The sequence below is a fragment of the Rattus norvegicus genome, chromosome 16, assembly GCF_036323735.1.
Source record: "Rattus norvegicus strain BN/NHsdMcwi chromosome 16, GRCr8, whole genome shotgun sequence".
Lineage (NCBI taxonomy): Eukaryota > Metazoa > Chordata > Mammalia > Rodentia > Muridae > Rattus > Rattus norvegicus.
This window is the reverse complement of record NC_086034.1, coordinates 62,474,473-62,493,728: the sequence shown is the minus strand read 5'-3', so window position 1 is coordinate 62,493,728 and position 19,256 is coordinate 62,474,473. Positions and strand designations below refer to the sequence as shown.

The window sequence follows — 19,256 nt, the reverse complement described above, 5'->3', positions numbered from 1 at the left end:
AGGAAACCATTCCAGAGAACTGCTGCTTTACCGGTGTCACATTTGAAAAAGGGAGCCCTCTATAGGTTCCTTTCACCACCCACCACGGAAAAGATAGCCTGCCTCTAGCAAGATCTGGTTGCTCTAATGATGCTCTTTGAACATAGTTTGCCCTTTGTTATATGTCTTAGAACACCTAAGGTAGTTCAGGTATTCTGATGTTTTTCTTTGCCAAAGGGATTGTGACATTGAAAATGCTTGGTCTGTACCGTTAAGGATTTAACCTGATTCTAAACGTAGGGGCCAGGTGGCAGGGGAATCCCAGGAAATCTCAAGCCTCCATTTTGTGTTTTTTGTTTGTTTCTTATAAAGCCTAATCTTACTGATGCTTGGAGGACTGTAAACAAGAAGTGCTAACTGGGCTTAGTCCTGAAGGACCCTGCTTCTGACTCTCAAGGTTCAGTCACTGCTTTGAAGACGTCACAAGCCGGACCCAGCTGGCAATACACAGCATCTTAACATTGAGAGAAAAGTTCGTGGTGGTGCTCTGGCTGAGCGTTTTAAACAGGACCTGAGTAAAAGATGTCATTGAAATGAGCCTTTGGCCTAACCAATTGTTGTTTTTCGTCATCGTTGTTGATGGCCATTTGTACATTCCTGGTCTCACTCTTACAGGAAGGAGGATGTGTTCTTTTTTTTCCTCCATCTTTATTATATTGGGTATTTCTTATTTCATTTCAACTGTTATTCCCTTTCCTGGCTTCCAAGTCAACTTCCCCCTAACTCCTACCCCTCCCCTTCTATATGGGTGTTCCCTTCCCCATCCTTCCCCCATTACCGCCCTCCCCCCAACAATCACGTTCAGTCTTGGCAGAACCAAGGGCTTCCCCTTCCACTGGTGCTCTTACTAGGATATTCATTGCTACCTATGAGGTCAGAGTCCAGGGTCAGTCCATGTATAGTCTTTAGGTAGTGGCTTAGTCCCTGGAAGCTCTGGTTGGTTGGCATTGTTGTTCATATGGGGTCTCAAGCTCCTTCAAGCTCTTTCAGTCCTTTCTCTGATTCCTTCAATGGGGGTCCTATTCTCAGTTCAGTGGTTTGCTGCTGGCATTTGCCTATGTATTTGACGTATTCTGGCTGTGTCTCTCAGGAGAGATCTACATCCAGTTCCTGTCTGCCTGCCCCTCTTTGCTTCATCCATCTTATCTAGTTTGGTGGCTGTATATGTATGGGCCACATGCGGGGCAGGCTCTGAATGGGCATTCCTTCACTCTCTGATCTAAACTTTGCCTCCCTATCGGAGGATGTGTTCTAAACACAGTAGCATGGAGTGGGAAGCAAACCGCAGACTGTGTTGTAGGAGAGGCCCGTGGACTAAAGCCAAACTGAGCTCAATGCATAATTTGGTCCCCGAGAAACCTGAAAGTGTAGTGACGCTAAGGGCCAGTTGAGTGTCCCTTAACTTTTGTGACTCACTTCTCCAGAGAGCCTGAGAGAGAATTTTGCCTAAGGTCCTTTGATAAGAGGTTCTTCTCAAAGCGAGTAAATGCTATTCATTTGGGGGAACTTCTAAAGGAAAGTAAGCAAAGGAGCACGGAAAGAGGGCATTTTGTTGAGTTGTAAGTAGGTGTCCTAAACCGAAGCCCAGCTCAAGCCTTTTCCTCCTCTGTGACTCGGGCATAACGGTTTCTCTGAAGGTGGTTGCGGGGAGTGGGGGAGTGGTGATTGTGAAATGCTTAGTTTGCTGTTAGTGCGAGGTGAGCAGTTGTAAAGAGTGGGTAGAGGCACTGGAGAGGTGGCTCGGTGGTGAATCGTACTCACCCATCTTTCAGGGAACCAAGAGGTCAGATCCCAGCATGGGAACACCGGGCAGCCATAAATGCCCATAACTCCAGGTGTCCAAGGGATTAGATGGAGAGGGGGGAGACAGACAGACAGACACCCCTGCAGTTGCACCGTGACTTTACTTCCATTGTTGATTAAAATGAAGATTTGCCTACAGAACACCCGATTAATGGAATTCCCAAGTCAGCCCATCAAGATGCATAAAGGAAGAACATTTACTAGAAACCGAACACTACCTGTCCAAAAATCGGCCGGGAGAACTACTCAGAGCACAGGCATCTTTGACAGGAGCTGTGCTAAGGTGACAGAAACAGTAGGGCTGCCCTCAGAGAAATGTGTTTTTTTTTTTTTCTTTTCTATGATCTTAGTAGAAATCTTGTTATATGTGACTGTCTTTCATTGGGATTTATTCGGATTACACTATTAAACTATAAAAGGGAATTTGCAATGTTGAAGCTAATCTGAAAAGAAATTTATCATAATTCATTTGCCAGGGCTTTGCACCACAGGTCTGGCCTTAAGGTCCTGCAGGGCTGGAAGTGTAACTCAGCAATCAAGCAAAGCCCTTAAGTCTACCCTGTTGTAGAAATTATTTAATCCTGACCTGGGGTTTCAACCAGGCCTTTGACCATTTAGTTCCCAGATAAAGACACACACTGCCTTATATTTACAATATAAAGCACAGGAGCTGGGCAGATACTGCCCCTCTATGCTGCTAGATCTATTTTCCTATCGATAACCCTGAGTTATTGCCTATGTTTTGCCTCTGAGCTACTCTTGAGGTTCTCCTCCAACCCCAGTCCCAGGAAACCTAAACCCCACCTACGTCTCTTCTGCCCAGCTATTGGTTGTTAGCATCTGTATTTACCAATCAGAAATAACATGGGGGAAGGGTTACATTAGCATCACGTGGGTCTAGTGCAGACTCCTGGTCTAGCATTACAATAGACAGCAAGACCAAACCTCACACCCCCAGAACCCTCTCCCAATGCTAAACAAGGTTTAGATTAATCTTTCTTGTGTGTGTGTGTGTGTGTGTGTGTGTGTGTGTGTATTTTTTTCCCCAGTTGGTTGCACAAACATTTTATTTGAATCTGGAGATCCATTAAGGACCTGTAGAACATATTTGTTTTGAAATTTCATGGGGAAGGCTCTGGTCTCTCTCGGAGGAAAGGACAGAGTAGAAACATGGCAACATTCTCCCCTGATGGGCAGATCTCCCATGGTCATTTGAAGGACTTGTGGTTGGTCATCTTCTGCACATAGGTGAATTCATTATTTTTCTTTGTCTTTCCTCTCTTTTCTTCTGTCTTTCCTTCCTTAGTTTTTTTTCTCAGCTTGTCTAAGGATGTTTTGGCTTCAACTCCATCCCTTCATTTAAGTAACCCCAGTCTGCTCTGTGGCCTTGTTCTCTAACACACAGTTGTGTGTCAGATGGGCACAGCGCTCTTCATTTTTCTCCCAAAGCACTTCCTACCATCGGTGCAGTGAATGCTTCCTTTCTGGCGACAGTTAGAAAATTGTTGCAGTGACTTAAGCAGAAAGGGGCTTAGTGTGGAGATGAAGTGTTTACAAGAAAGTTGGAGCAGGAGGTTGCTAACTGAATGGAGAGGAGAGAGCCTTGTGGGCTGTCTGAATTCTGAGACTCAGCCTCCTGCACAGATGCGGACTTCATGAACATGTCATTTTTCTGCATTCCACTAATCAGAGGAAATGCTGCGTTCTTTACCCCAGGAGCCAAGGCAGTGAACATTGTTGCCAATAGCAAAAACAGACCAGCCAATAGCATCCCTAGACACTTACTGCTTCCTTCCTCCGCCATTCTCTCTGGTAGCACGTGACCTCTGTCTTGCACCCTTCAAAGGACTCTTTGGACTCTGGGAAATGGAGTCTACAGATTTCTGGCCTCAGAGTTGATGGAATGAACACTTGGAGAATGAGAGTTGAGTGACAGGCCATCACGTCTAGCACATATTTAAAATATAGTCTTCAGAGACAGATATTTCATTCAAAGTAGGCTAAGACTGACTTTGGGTAATATTTTGTTTTTTTAAAAAGAAGTGAAAAAATAAAGCAGTTGGCTAACAAGTTCCCTTTCAAATAGAAGTATATTGTAGGGATAGAGTTGAAATTTCTATAAAAAAAAAAAGCATTAAGTAAATAAAACTTACTGACCAGTCACTATATATCTAAACATAAAAACATTCTTCAGTTGGATTGGTAATCAAAATAAAGTATTAGGAAAATGAGTTTTTATATGTGACTGTGTGTTTCTATGGTGTGATATGTGCTTGCATGTGTACAGGGCATATGGGCCAAAGGTTGGTGTTGGGTGTCTTTCTTTGATGCTTGTTCACCTTCGTTTGTTGACACAGGATCTCTCTATGAAGCCGAAGCTCATTGGTTCAGCTATACTAGCTGCCCGATAAGCTTGAGGGATCCACTTGTCTTTCCAGTCTCTCCCAACCCGTGCTGGGGTTGCAGACACAAGCCATGATTCCTGACTTCTTACATGAGTTCTGGGGATCTCAGCTCAAGTCTTCACGCTTCCTCGATAGTCACTATGGCTTAAGCCCTCTTTCTTGTCCCAGAAAAATGATTTTTAAAATGATCCTCCCCACCAAAGCTTCAGCTAACAATACCCATTCATGACCCATAAAACAAAGGAAGACCACAGTCCATTTAGAAATCAGTCTCTGGCTGGGTCAGTCATTAGATGAATCACCTGGAACTTGTATTTTTTGCTGACTCTCTCTTTCCTCTGCAACATTCACAGTACTCTTTTTAATGCTGACAAAGACAGAAATGACTTGTTTCTTGGAGAGTAAAATAAAAACATGCTTGGCATTACTCCAATCACTTCCTTCATGCCCTGGCATTGATCAGATTCCCTCATTTTTTGCAAATCTCTTATCTTCTGTTAGTAAATTATGACCTTGTTTGCACTCAGAAATTGCATTAGGACATCAAGGAATAGTCTCTATCATTGAATAAAATCATCTTCACTTGGCTGCTAAAACTTGGGAAAGGAGAGACAGTTGGAGCATATTGGAGAGCGTAATGAATTTGTTAGTCTGTTGAATCAATGTTCTTGTATTGAAAACGTTATATCTTAAAAGATGACAACCATTTCATTATCTTCCCTAGTGATTGATGAGAAACATTTAAATGCAGAGTTTCAAATGCTACCTGGGTGAATCATACTCTCGTGTGATTGTATTCTTCAGGTGTAGGGGGGACATCGGTAATTTAGCCACTCACCCTCTTGCCATCAAGAATGAACATAGCTAAATGTTGTTCCATGAATATCCCCTCAAGTCTTCTATCCCAAGGTGCCACAAGCTGTTGTTCACGAACAACTTTTGTTTCACAGTCTCTTGGGTATAGCTGTTTGACTCTAATAAGAGTTGATTAATTATAAAGGAAAAGTAGGAACTATTGACCTTTCTACTTTGAAGTGACATGTAAATGACTCTCCCCAAACCCCAAACCCCAACCCCCCACCCGCCATTCCAGCTTCTCTTCCTTTCCCTAGTTTTCCTCTTTAAGTCATAGTTGAGCAAACATTGGGTGTAGAGCTCCTTGTTTCTTCCCCTGGGCTGTAAGCGTGACACATTCTTACCTTGTCCAAACATATTGAGTGTACTTGGAGATAACGGTGTTTACAAAACTGCTGTTGTGGACTGATAGTCAAAATAGGACTGAGAAGATGACTGGACAGTTAAAAGTGGTTGCTGCTCTTGCAGAAAGCCTAGCCTCAGTTCCCAGAACAACCCAGCATCTCGCAACCTTCTATAACTCTAGTTCCAGAGGGTTCAATGCCCTCTTCTGGCCTCCGTGAGCATGAGGTGCATACATAGCATACACACATACATGCAGGCAAATAGTCATAGACATAAAGGTTTAAGAAGTAATAAAAGAAAATCAAAATCAGTTTTTATTTGCTAAGTATTATATAATGTAGGCCATCTAAATGTGACTCTTCCTGGTTAAGTCACTGAGGTGCTGATTGAAAGGGAGGTGGTTTTGACCAATTAGAAATTCTGTTGGTGCAAGATGCATAAAGCATTAATTTGAGAGGTCTGAATGACAATCTGTCAAATACCAAGGGCATATATCTAAGTCACAATGTGAGTAATGCCCCTGTCGTGTGCTCAGCAGAAAAGTCTCCTAGGTGACTCAGCACCTTCAGATGCAGACATTGCACCTAAGCTTTTAGCAGGTAGGGAGAGTGCTTCTAAGTCAAGTAATCTCTCCTCGCCATGCAGTTTCATATTGGTTAAACACTTGGGGAGGAACCCGTAGAATCCATTTACTGATCTGCATTAACCCAGACAAAATGCAAGGCAGGGGGTTGCAAATCTGCCCATCATCTCAGCCTCCTGCCTGCTGCTGCAGGCCTGATCTGACTTATCTGGACCATTTCCTTTGCAGAAAGCTTGAGGCTTTGCGCCCAGTTAGCAGCAATGTGGGCAAGCTCTTATTGGGCGAGGGTGCGTATTGTGGTTCCTATATAATGTGGGAAAAGCTGTCCCCAACATGAGTCTCATAAGCTACCCAGACACCTCCATAAGGATAGAGAACGCATAGAAATATGTGAGTAAAACTGTTGAGAGACCTACTGCTGAAAGTTTTTTTTTTTCTCAGCCAAAGTAATTTATGGTCTCATGTCTGGTAGTCTATCTATTTTACTTGCTAAAATGTGGGCTTTTGGAAATGTATGGGCAGCGTGTGCACACAGAAGCCTTTTATCCTCATTATGGCGATGCATTTTCTTTGGTGGAAGCAGGACAGGTCTGTGTGTGACATATTATGTTAACATAATTTTGAAATGTAGAAAGTCTGCAGGTCGCGGCGGCGCATGCCGTGAGGGTTTGCTGAAAGGTAGAAAGTCCTAGAAATCCCAATAATGGCACAACTGAAGAAGACGGACTTCATACTCCGCCATGTTTCACTATAGGCAAGAAGTATCTTGTCAATTATTTGTGAGACTACAAATTTTTCATGTGTAACATGTATGCCTACTTGTATGTACTGTGTAAGTGCAGGGGCCCTCAGCGGCCAGAAAGGGATATTGGATTCCCCGGAACTGGAGTCCAGGCAGTTGTGGGTGCTGAGAATCGAACCCAGATCTGTGGCAAGAGTAATACATGCCCTTTGCTCTTCATTGCTGAGCCGTCTCTCTGCTCTTTTCTTCAAGAGTGCCTTTTGAATTATCCCAGTGCTCCAGGGTCTTAGGATTTATCCATTTAAGTAGAAAATTGAAGATGAGTTAATTGGAAAAAATTTTAAATAAACAAAATATATACTGTTTCTTGACATGATTTTTCTTTTTATAGAGCAGTAATGCTCCCTTAAAACGTTAGTTACTGAATATGTGATACCTGTGTTAGGCCTGTGCGTGGGTCACCTCTGCTCTCTGTTTATTTAAACCAGACCATGGCTGGATACAACGAGTACTCAAGAATCCAGTGCTTAGTCCTTGGAACCTAGATGTGTGTTTTCTGTGCTGATGGCCTCTCTGGTATACTTGACCTTCGCCCCTGGCATCAACTTTGGTTTTGCATTCATTTGCCCGTTTTTGACTTGCCTTTTCCCTGCATGAGCTCTGTGACATCTCAGTTCCTATAAGTTGAGGAGGCCGTGATCTGATGGTCAACATAGAATGTGGCGCTTCTCAAGGAAGTCATTCCGGGTCATTTGTCACGAATTTTCAAAATTATAATGCCTTGCCACTGTTGAAACTACGCTTTTGTAACTCACCTGATTAGTACACGATCGTACCTTACAGTTGGTGGCATATACTCTGCTTTCTTGACAGTAAATAAATTATGCATAAGACAAACCAGATTGTAGCTTAGGTTCAACGTAACGTTCTTTTCCGTCCATTTGTGAGAAACATTTCGCTCTGCCTTGGGAGCTTCAGGTCGAGCGCTCTGTCTTGTTTTAAAGTTTTAAATTTGGAACCAGAGCTCTCTCACCCTGATTCCTCTGCTCAGAAAGTAGATTATAACGGCTTGCCCTGAAGGTTAAAAATGGTAGCAGTAGCTTTAAATCCAAAGTAATCAACAGCGTACAACTATCCCTGGGCTTATCTCTGAAGAAACCAAACCCAGTCATAAAGTGCAACATGGAAATCGGAAAAAAAAATTATCTTTCCAAAACCGTCTGGTTTATTCTGGGCACCAACTTAATAACTGCCGCTGCTAGGAGAAGTGCAATTTGCTGCCACGGGAAGGCTTAAAAATGTCAAACACGTTCTTGCAAAATACAATGCATGCCGCCTGCAAATGAAAGGACCCCTTCGACTGGCGCGTCTCCAACTTCGGTGCAGTTTCATAATTGTAGCACTTACTCAGAATTGAAAGCTTCACCGCATGATGTAAACAGTCACACCCCCGTGGCCCTGCGGAGGTTTTCAGGGGTGCAGAGCAAGTGTGGGCAGCTGCAGACAATGGAGCCAACTGTAAGACCGTCCTACAAGGGTCCCAGTGTCACTACACAAGACAGAATCCAGAGTGTGGGAGTGGGGCGGGGAGCCCGGCTGAGAAGCAGAAGGCTGTCAGGTCTCAGGGTGGAAGGTGCGGCCAGCCTTTCAAGCATCTTCACCTCCTCGTCACAGTACAGAGCCAACACCGCCTGTACACAGTCAATATGGCTGCCGCCAAGCTCACTTATCCAAAGCTAACCCCTCTGTTACCTGTAAGTCTTTACCGTTGGTGTTTTAGTTAGGACTCCAACAAAATGGTCAACATTAAGCCCAAAGCAGATAAAATGTAGCAAATTAGAGAATGAAGGTGCCTGCTGGAGACCAAGGCAGGCTGCGGAGCAATGAGAACGCATCCCTTTTATCCATGGTTCCGCATCCACAGATTCGACCAATCTGAAACCAAAACTACTGTGCAGGGAAAGCCCCACGTAAACTTTTTCCTTACTGTTATTTGCTGAACAAAAAGGTTTGACAACTATTTGCAGAGCATTAGCATCGAATTACTTACAAAGGACCTAGAGATGCTGTGATGCTTGCGGGGAGATGCACGTCACCTGGTGAAGGGTGGTTTAATCGATCCCCATGGTTTGCTACCCTGCTATCAACTTTGATGGGACCTTTAATAATCCTTCTCCTGATTCTCCTATTTGGACCCTGCATCCTAAACAAATTAGTACAGTTCATAAAAGATAGGCTTTCAGTTATTCAAACTTTTGTGTTAAGACAACAGTACCAATTAGTAGAACAACAACCAACTGAAGTACCTTAAATGACTCAATAAATGAGTGAAAGATTCCACTCAAGGACAAAAAGAAAATGGGGGAATGAAAGACCCCCTTCCAGAAAAGGGATTATACAAGCCTAGCCCTAGGCCCTCAACCATAGAAATGACAGATGAATTTTAATACACAGGCCTGGAACTAAAATAAGCCTTATGAGAAAGTTCAAGAAGTTCATATGAGTCCCAAGCTTTGTGGGACAAGCTGACCCAGCATTTAGACAAAATAGCCCCGAAAAGAAAACAAAATGCAGAAACTAGACTAAAATATGGGCATTGCTCCATGGGCCACCTGGCAGGGAAAAAGAAACAGTCCCTGACCCCCTGGGAGACCCGACCACCATGTGCTTTTTGCTAACTCATTGTTATGATTATAGCCAAAATAAGTAACATACACGTATGCCTCATTTACTCCACCAATCACATCCCTGTAACCATGCATCTGCTTCTGTAAGCCTGCTTCTGCTCCCCAAAATACTATAAAAAGCCTACCCTGGTTCTGCTAGGCGCGCCAGTCTTCCGAATTGACTGGGACGCCCACAGATACCTGTGTATCCTGATCAATAAAAATCCTCTTGCACATTGCAGCCTGTGGACTCGGACTGGTCATGGGGCTTGAGGATCTCCCTCCTGAGGGAAGATTCTCTCTGAGAGTCTTACACTGGGAGACGCACGTCACCTGGGATAGGTAAATGCCGTTTTCTGTGCCACCTGAGCATCCTGCAGAGTTTGACACCCTCGAGGTGGGAGTTCTTGGATGATTCTCATAGATAATAAGAGGTGATTGTATTCAAACCAGGTAAGACCCTAGAGAGTTCCACTATTTTACAACTCGCTGTCCTAATTTGTCCTCAGTTGAAAAAAATGTTATTTATCAGCGGCTTAGAGAGAGAGTGAAATTATTTAGCAGAAATAGAAAGTAGTTTTGTGAAAGCCCTTAAAATAAATAATACCTCAGTACGGAAACAGATCCATTTCAGCTGTTTCCTTCATTAAATATTGTGACAGCTTCTTCTTTAACAGATCTAAACATCAAACTCAGCACAAATTTATTTAGCAAGGACTCCAGATTAATACAGCGGATGGCACACGCCAACACCTTCTAACTTGCAAGAGCTGTGTTTAGTTTCTTTTCCACTGCTGTGATAAGACACCATGACCAAGGCAACTTAGAGAAAAAAAGAGTATCCCAGGTGTGATAGTTTATATATGCTTGGCCCAGGGAGTGGCACCACTTGGAGGTGTGGCCTTACTGAAGGAAGTGTGTCACTGGAGGAGTGGGCTTTAAAACTCTCATCGTAGCTGCCTGGAAGCCAGTCTTCTCCTAGCTGCCTTCGAAACAAGATGTAGAATTTTCAGCTCCTCTTGTACCCTGCCTGCCTCAAAGACTCAACCTCTGATCCTGTAAGCCAGCCCCAATCAAATGTTATCCTTATAGGAATTGCATTGGTCATGGTGTCTGTTCACAGCAGTAAAACCCTAACTAAGTCATTGGATTGTACAGTTACAGAGGGTGAGCCTGCGACCAGCATGGCAGAGAGCATGGCAGAGAGCATGGCAGAGAGAGAGCATGGCAGAGAGCATGGCAGAGAGAGCATGGCAGACAGCATGGCAGACACCATGGCAGAGAGAGCATGGCAGAGAGAGAGCATGGCAGAGAGCATGGCAGACAGCATGGCAGAGAGCATGGCAGAGAGCATGGCAGAGAGAGAGTATGGCAGAGAGCATGGCAGAGAGAGCATGGCAGACAGCATGGGAGACACCATGGCAGAGAGAGCATGGCAGAGAGAGAGCATGGCAGAGAGCATGGCAGACAGCATAGCAGAGAGCATGGCAGAGAGAGAGCATGGCAGAGAGCATGGCAGAGAGAGAGCATGGCAGAGAGCATGGCAGAGAGAGAGCATGGCAGAGAGCATGGCAGAGAGAGAGCATGGCAGAGAGCATGGCAGACAGCATGGCAGAGAGAGCATGGCAGAGAGAGAGCATGGCAGACAGCATGGCAGACAGCATGGCAGAGAGAGCATGGCAGAGAGAGAGCATGGCAGACAGCATGGCAGAGAGAGCATGGCAGAGAGAGCATGGCAGAGAGCATGGCAGACAGCATGGCAGAGAGAGCATGGCAGAGAGCATGGCAGAGAGAGCATGGCAGAGAGAGAGCATGGCAGAGAGCATGGCAGAGAGAGCATGGCAGACAGCATGGCAGAGAGAGCATGGCAGACAGCATGGCAGACAGCATGGCAGAGAGAGCATGGCAGAGAGAGAGCATGGCAGAGAGCCTGGCAGACAGCATGGCAGAGAGCCTGGCAGACAGCATGGCCACAGGAGGCAGGCATGGAACTGCAGCACTAGATAAGAACTCACAACTCGAGCTACAACCATGAGTCAGAGAGAACTAATTGGGAATGGCAAGGGAGTGACACGCCTTCTTTACCAAGACCACACTCCCCAATCCTTTCCAAATAGTTCCACCAAAAGAAAAAGGGACCATGTATCTCAACATAGGAGCCTATGTGAACCATTCTCATTCAAACCAGCACAAGATCAGGGACAAAAGTTTTCGGATGCCTAGAGAGCAGCTCGCTTTTGTCATCTGGATCAGGGAATCACCTATTGGAGATGGGGCTTGAGCCTGTGGTGTTCAGTACCATATAGCTTGCATTTCATGGCATTCCTTCTCATTTTTACCTTATGATAGCTTATAATCCAAAGACATTCTGGACCCTGATAGTATCCAACATCAATAGACCCTCAAAGTTGTTCATCCTCCAGAGATATAGAAAATGGTCTTAGTTAGGGTTTTACTGCTGTGAGCAGACACCATGACTAAGGCAACTCTTATAAGGACAACGTTTAATTGGGGCTGGCTTACAGGTTCAGAGGTTCATTCCATCATCATCAAGGCAGGAACATGGCAGCATCCAGGCAGGCATGGTGCAGGAGGAGCTGAGAGTTCTACACCTTCATCTGAAGGCTGCTAGCAGAATACTGGCTTCCAGGCAGCTAGGATGAAGGTCTTAAAGCCCATACCCACAGTGACACACCTCCTCCAACAAGGCCACACCTAATAGTGTCACTCCCTGGGCTGAACATAGCCAAATCATCACAGAAATGTAGGTAAGTAAATCATGGGCAACATGAAAACAAGTTTTTCCACAGCTCAGGAAGGATTGGATTGAGAAACAGACATGTTCTGCATGTTTTTACTCAAATACTGCTCCCCTCTGGAATCGCGAACATCTTCCCTGATGTCTTTGGTCACTTAAACAATAAGGTGGTGGGTGGAAACACAGAAAGAAGGTCACTCAAGGTTAGTGTCATGTGTCCCATTGTGGGAATGCATGGTGCCGCTGGGAGTTGACTCTGGGACCCCGAGTCTGTCACAAGCTCTTGCTCAACTCCGCAGCTCTCACACATGGCTCAACTCCATTGGACCGCAGTTAGGTGGCAGGGGTGGTGACTTTAAAGGCAGGGTGGTGATATTCTTCTTGTGTTAAAAATGACACAAAAAGACGCCTTGTTCCTGTTAGTATTGGTGCATCTTAGGGTGTCTGGCCTTGGATTGTTTTTAACTTTTTCTCAGCAAAGCAGTAGAAGCAATGCATCTGTTCTAATTAAAGCTGCTCTTTAGAATTGGCAATGCCGCCCGATTCCTCTAGTTTTTCTGTTAAAGTAGTCACTTTCCCACTATAATGACAAACATTAATCCACCCAGTGGCAGATGGTATATTCTCAGTGGAGGAGGGATTGCTGTGCTGTAATGTTTCAGAACATTGTATGATAAAGCCATGCCGATGGTAACCGGGACCAAGCTTAGCCACTGGATTTCAAGTGTTGTTACAAGTTTAACTTTGCCACATCGCTCCTCAAAGGTCGAGGAGCCTTTTGATACAGCTGCTTTTTAAAAGACGGTATTTGCACCGATGGGTTAGATGGCTTAGCCAGGAAAGGTGCTTGCTGGCCAACAAGAGATCAATCCCCAGGTTCCATATGGTAGAAGGAGAAAGCTGAATCCCACAGCTTGTCCCGTGGCCTCCACAGGTACACCGTGGCACACAGGTGCACACACATACACACAATAAAGAACATAATTTTCAAAAGTCAATATACACTATTTACATAGTGAATGAGAGATGCTAGTCCAATTATCAATGTTATCTATGATGTCAAGGGACTGTATGGAAGTCTGCAAAAGTAAGGAACCTTCCTGGGTTGTGGCCTGTTAATAAGGATAGTGTCAGAAGGGAACAAGGTCCTCAGATCTTTCTGTGTCTGATCCTTTACTTTAGCAGCAGGTAGGCTGGCCCTTTAGATGGAATGGCTCCATGTGGATTTTTCTCTTCTAAACGAATGCTGTCCAATGACAGACAATCCCAGTTTCTTTGTCATCAAGAACTAGATATTTCTAATTAAGTATAAAACAATTGGTTCTGGCTTTCTAATCTGCGGGCTGAATGTTGTTTACAAATTCAGTCCAGGAGAACTCCTCCCTCTACGTGTTTAGCTCTCAGGCTCTCACTGGATCAGGTGACCACTCTGGAAATCAGTGTGGCGGTTCCTCAGAAAATTGGACATAGTACTACCTGAGGACCCAGCTATACCACTCCTGGGCATATACCCAAAAGATGCCCCAAAATATAACAAAGACATGTGCTCCACTATGTTCATAGCAGCCTTATTTATAATAGCCAGAAGCTGGAAAGAACCCAGATGTCCCTCAACAGAGAACGTTGTATATAAGTTCTGCATCTGGATCACTTCTGCCCCTCCCTTCCCTCAACCCCTCCTGTGTCCCCTCCCAAGTTCGTGTGTGTGTGTGTGTGTGTGTGTGTGTGTGCATGTGCCTGTACAAACATGCCCATAGTGCCTGCTGCGTCCACCTAGCACACTTGTATGGACTCATGCGCAGGACCGACCACTTGAGATTGTTGTTAGCACTTTTTTTTCATCACGCCAACATGTGACTTCTACTTTGAATTTGTATGGGGCTTAATATATATTGGTATTTCAAACTGTACCTTTGCTGGATTTAAAACGACTATTATTAAAGCACCTACCCTAAATTATCCAGCATATGGCTGAGATTTAAAAGTATTTTATTAATTTATTGAGCATCGTATAGATAGCTTGTTCTACATCAAAAGAGAAACAAAACAAACAAAAAACTGGAGAAGGTGCTGACAGAAATTAAGAAATAGGATTTGGTTAGCAAGGTGGCTCGGCAGGTGTAGATGCTTGCTGCCAAGCCTGAGAACCTGCGTTCAATTACCAGAATCCTCATGATAGAAGGAGAGAGCCAACTTTCACAAGTTATACTTGGACCATCACACACATACTAGACTATATGTACACACACACACACACACACACACACACACACACACACATACACACATGACACACGACACACGACACACACACTAAATAAATGTTTAAAATAGTAAATAAGCAAATAGATGGGAGGAAGCATAAAGTGGATATTCCTAGAAACTTATGAGCATTTTCCAAACATCTGAGTTGGAGGCAGGGGCTGATACGCAAGACCAGGGAATAGCAAGGGTCCCGGATCCACATCTTCTAAGAAGGCTCTTGGTTGCCCATTGCGGTGTCTCTTAGGGGAATAAAGAGCTGAGTCTGGGAGAGTGGAAACAATTAGAGACGGACCAACTGCTCCTAGAAAAGAAGGTTGTGCGGAAGGACTGTTGCCAGGCAACTCTGGCAGGAACAGGAAGCTAACAGAGAGAACTGCTCCCTTCTCTGACTCTTGCCTTCAAAGTCCCCTGTTGGCATTGTCACCTGGCAAAGAAGACTTGTTGTTTGTAAAGCCCTGCCCTCCAAACACAAAGCAGGGGAAAGTTTAGAGAGGGAAGCTTTTATTTTGATAACAGGTGTGGTCCTGAGTGTTTTGGTGGCTGTTGCTATCGTGATAAGGTCGGTGGCCACACTACCTAAGCAGGACTTGCAGAAGTAACTGAAAGATTTGTTTTTATTTTAACCATTTCTAGATGTACATTACAGTGGCATTACATACATTCATGTAACTGTGCAAGCATCACCACCAGGAGAGTTTTTCCCTGTCTGAAAGTCAGTGAAAAAGATCTGTGTCTCTGCCCAGGCCTCTTTTAACAGCAGCAGAATGATCCCCATAGATTCCATCTCCAGGTACATGAAGTCATCTACAAGTCCTCCTTGTTCACAGTTACCGTTTGGCAAAGGAACAGTCTAACCGTAAGAAGGCTTTGATGAAAATGGAGGAGAGACTGTTGTAGCTTGTGGCTGTTCCGCATGGGGTGAAAGCAGTGATTTAGAGTGGGAGCAAAGGAAAGGGTGCTATGACACCATACACCTGACAAGCAAACACATAGGTTCTCTGGTTTAAAGCTGGGCAGAGAAAAACAGCAGTGATGGGGACCTTCTCTCCCCTCCCCCTTTCTCTCCCCTTCCCCTACCTCTTCCTTTCCCCTTCCCCTCCCTCTCCCCTCTTCCCTTCCTTCCCTTTTGACTTCCTTTTTTATCATTTTTTAATTCTTATTATTTTCTCCACGTCACCCAGTTTGCTGGATGACAGCCACAGACCTGGCATTGCCAGGTGTTCTGTGATCATAAATGTAGGGTTGGCAGATGAGAGGAGAGGAAAGCCATCAAGCTGGGGCAGCTTAATTTAAGAACTTGGTCCTTAGAGGCGGCTGTGAAACGAGGGCTTAACCTAGACCATGATCTATGTTCACACATGAAAGGACTGTTCATTTTTTTAGAGCTTATTGGAACACACTTTAAACTAATGAGAGGATCTAGGAGCAAGGAGAAAATTGATGATTGAGAAGAAAGCAGGAGGAACTCGTTCACTGTCAGAGCTAGATTCAGGGTAGGGGCATGGGATGGCTTTATAGGACAGCATAGTTCATCTCCTGCCCTCTGAAGAAGATAGGAAAATCTTATGCAAATATGAAGATGGTATGCAAATACGTTAGTGGAGTGACTCGCATGAACTTATCATCTACCAATTCCTTCAAGGGTGAGAAAATGAAACTCTTGGGAACTGTCGGGACTGAAGCGTCAAGCTGTTGGGGAACGCTCATCTAGCACCTGTAATTATCCTGGGTTTCCCTGTGGGTTTGGCTTTGTAACTGTCCTTCAAAGGATGCTGGACAGTTACCACAGACCTACGGGCTATGAGAATCAGAGGAAACATGGAATTGATTGAGTTGCCTCTCGTTGATAAACTTCTTTGGGGTGGGAGTAGGTCTGCCTGAAAGGTCTGCTCCTTATGCAGGAGAAGAAGGCACATGTCCCTAAATTCTAAAGTCCAGCTTTTATCCCGAATCTTAGAACTTCACCTAAAGTACTTGGCAAGGTGCGAATGCTCATGCCTTTTATTAACTTCTGAGTTCTTCGTTGTTGAGCTTTAGTAACCTAGTGAAACTTCAGTAGTTCTGGGACTCATGCTGACAGTTCAAGTTAACGCCTCAGTCATTAGAGTTTAATTTTCTCCTTCTTAAGCTACTCAAGTGCCTTACTACCTCCTTAATTCATTCCTCCAGAGAGAGCAGCACTGACTCCTAAATGCTAACTCCTCTGTGTGGGCACCTAATTCCTACAACCCAAGTGGTTAAGCCACTGGAAGCCACCAGCTCACTCTCCGGGTCATTAATGATGCTGCTCGAAATTTGTATATTTCACCGAGTGGATTGGAGCACAACTGCCAATGCTTTAAAACTTAGTCAAAATTGGGGTTTAGAGGTGTGTTTCAGCAGTTGAAAGCCCTCCTGTGCTTGCAGAGAACATGGGTTCAGTGCCGAACACTCCCATGGGAGCTAATGACCATCTATATAATTCAAGTTCTAGAGAGCCTGATGCCTTCTTCTGGCCTCTGCAGGTGCTTCTCACATGTGGTACCCATGTGGAAGGGAATCACTCACACACAAAAATTAAAATAGATGATGAATAGGTTTTTTTTAAATCAGTTAAGATGGGCAGAGGAGATGGCTCAGGCCACGAGGGCACTAGTCTCACAAGCCACGTGACTCAGGTTCAGTCTCCGGAATCTACGTAAGGAGCATAAGACTCTTTAGTGGCTGAGTGTAGGTCTCATGACCAGATCATGCTATTTGATTTCTAGGGATGCTATAATATAGGGCCACAAAGTGTGTAGCCTAAAATAATAGAAATGTCCTCTTTCAGGCCTCTGAAATCCAAATATCCTAAATCAATTGGTGAGCAGTGTCATGTACCATGGAAAGTTCCAGAGGAAATCCTCACCATTTTGATACCATTGCTAGTGGCTCCAGGCATCGCCGTCTGTGTCACCATCCCTGAAATCACAATCTCCCATCTTCCCCTTCCTTCTCCTCTGCCATGTGTTGTAAGAACACCTCCCTTTGGATGCAGGCTGGATGTGGATAACCAGGATAATCTCATCTTGAAGCCCTTAAGTACATCCGTAGACTCATGTTTTCCAAATACACCAGTTCTTGCAGGTCCCAGTGATGAAGACATCTTTTGGAGGACCACCATTTAACCCACTAAAACATCCCTCCAGGAAACAGTGAATGGGGAAACTCCCCTGTTTCGGTGATTAAGGAGACAGACATGGCCCCCCAATCTCACCAGCTTTCCATACTATGAGATTAGTATGGAAATTACATACTATAGCTCAGTGTTGGACAACGGTAGAACCTCTAAGCAGTCACTGCAGTGCAAGTAGCCCAGTGTATCTGAATAATATAGGGCGGTATAGAGAGCGTCTATACAGACCTGTACGGGTAGATGTACACATCTATACAGATAAGTGTTGCTTATCTGTGGGAGGGAAGAGCTCCACAGAGAAGGTAGCACAAGGCCAGCCTCAATTATGTGTCTGCAGTGGTCCAGGGGTGAAAGGAAACTGCAGGCAGAGAGGGAATCGTGTGAAGACACGAAGTGTATTCAGATCATAAACAGAGAATGAAGGCAGGGCTGAGACCGGAAGTTTGTGCCACAGTGTACATGGTTCTTCGTCCCAGCCATATCTTCTTCATGAGAGAAGCTGTGCGTTGATTTCTATCCTGATATGAAGTTCTTCTCTCCCTGAAACCAAGGGCGTGCCGTCTTCTGCCAGGGCTACGGCAGAGTGCAGTTGTCTAAGGCAGTTGAGTCATGAGCAGAGCTACCCAAGGCCAAGCTGGACTCAGACCGGGGCAGCCTTTCTGTAGCGTGCTAACGTACTAGGATTTCTGTTGGTCAGCGCTGACCGTGGCAGACTACCAGGGCGAGCTTCAGAGTATAGGTCTATGAAAGTGGGAAGTCTGAAGGGGCAGGGGTAGGACGCCATTACAGTTGTTTCCCCAAATCCAGTTCTTTATGACAGGGTTAGTTTGTGAAAATGTTGTCGTCAGGGCACAGTGAGGTAAAAACGTTTACAAACACGGTTTCGTTTATCTTTTCATGCCGTTCATCTTTATCCCATTTGAAAGGACTCTTCTTCCTGAAACGACAGTCTCTCACCTTCCGTGGGAGTGACGATCTCCCTCCAACTGAGCAATTATGGTGACGGGAAATGCTGAGTTTTAAAAATCCCTGTGTGTCAAGCTGTCTGTCATCCATGTGATCTCCCCAACTCCTGTCCCAGATTTCAGTGAAATACCAGCTTTTACTAGTTAAGCAAATATCCCCTTGAGATTTCTCTGACTGTAAAACCGCCTAGAGAAGAGGACTCCTGGGCTAGGTCAGTGCTAACCTCAGGCTAAGGGAATGGAAAGGACTAGGGGAGACACACGAGAGGCAAGTTGGGGGAACCCACAAAATGAGGTCCTTGCCAGTCAGGTTTTCTGTACTTGGTACACACAAGGACTCATCCTGAGGTCCAAGTATGTTATGTCTTCAGCTTTGTGCTTTCTGTGAGAAACGCAGAGTGCGTGCTTTAAAGCTAATTGCATTACAAAATATATTCTGTGAAAGATGCTGACACAGTCCCGCACTTTCCCCTCTATTTCATTCTAGAAAAGAAAAAAATCACGACTATTTGTGCATTCCTTGTTTTCTAGTTAAGCCCTACAGTCTTCATTTAAATCTCTTTGAAGACCAATTCTCCATCCCCCAGCCCCGGGTGACCATTCATCCTGACAGGAAAATGGACCAGTGATGAATGGCTGTGCCTGCTCTAGCTGTCCAGAACATCAGAATCATCTT

General features: G+C 44.8%; 1 protein-coding gene across 5 annotated transcripts in view; it reads left to right on the top strand.

Annotated features, from left to right (window-relative positions):
* Window positions 1-19,256, top strand: part of Trmt9b (tRNA methyltransferase 9B (putative)) — a 55,902-nt gene that overhangs the window by 1,798 nt on the left and 34,848 nt on the right. The window lies entirely within an intron of this gene.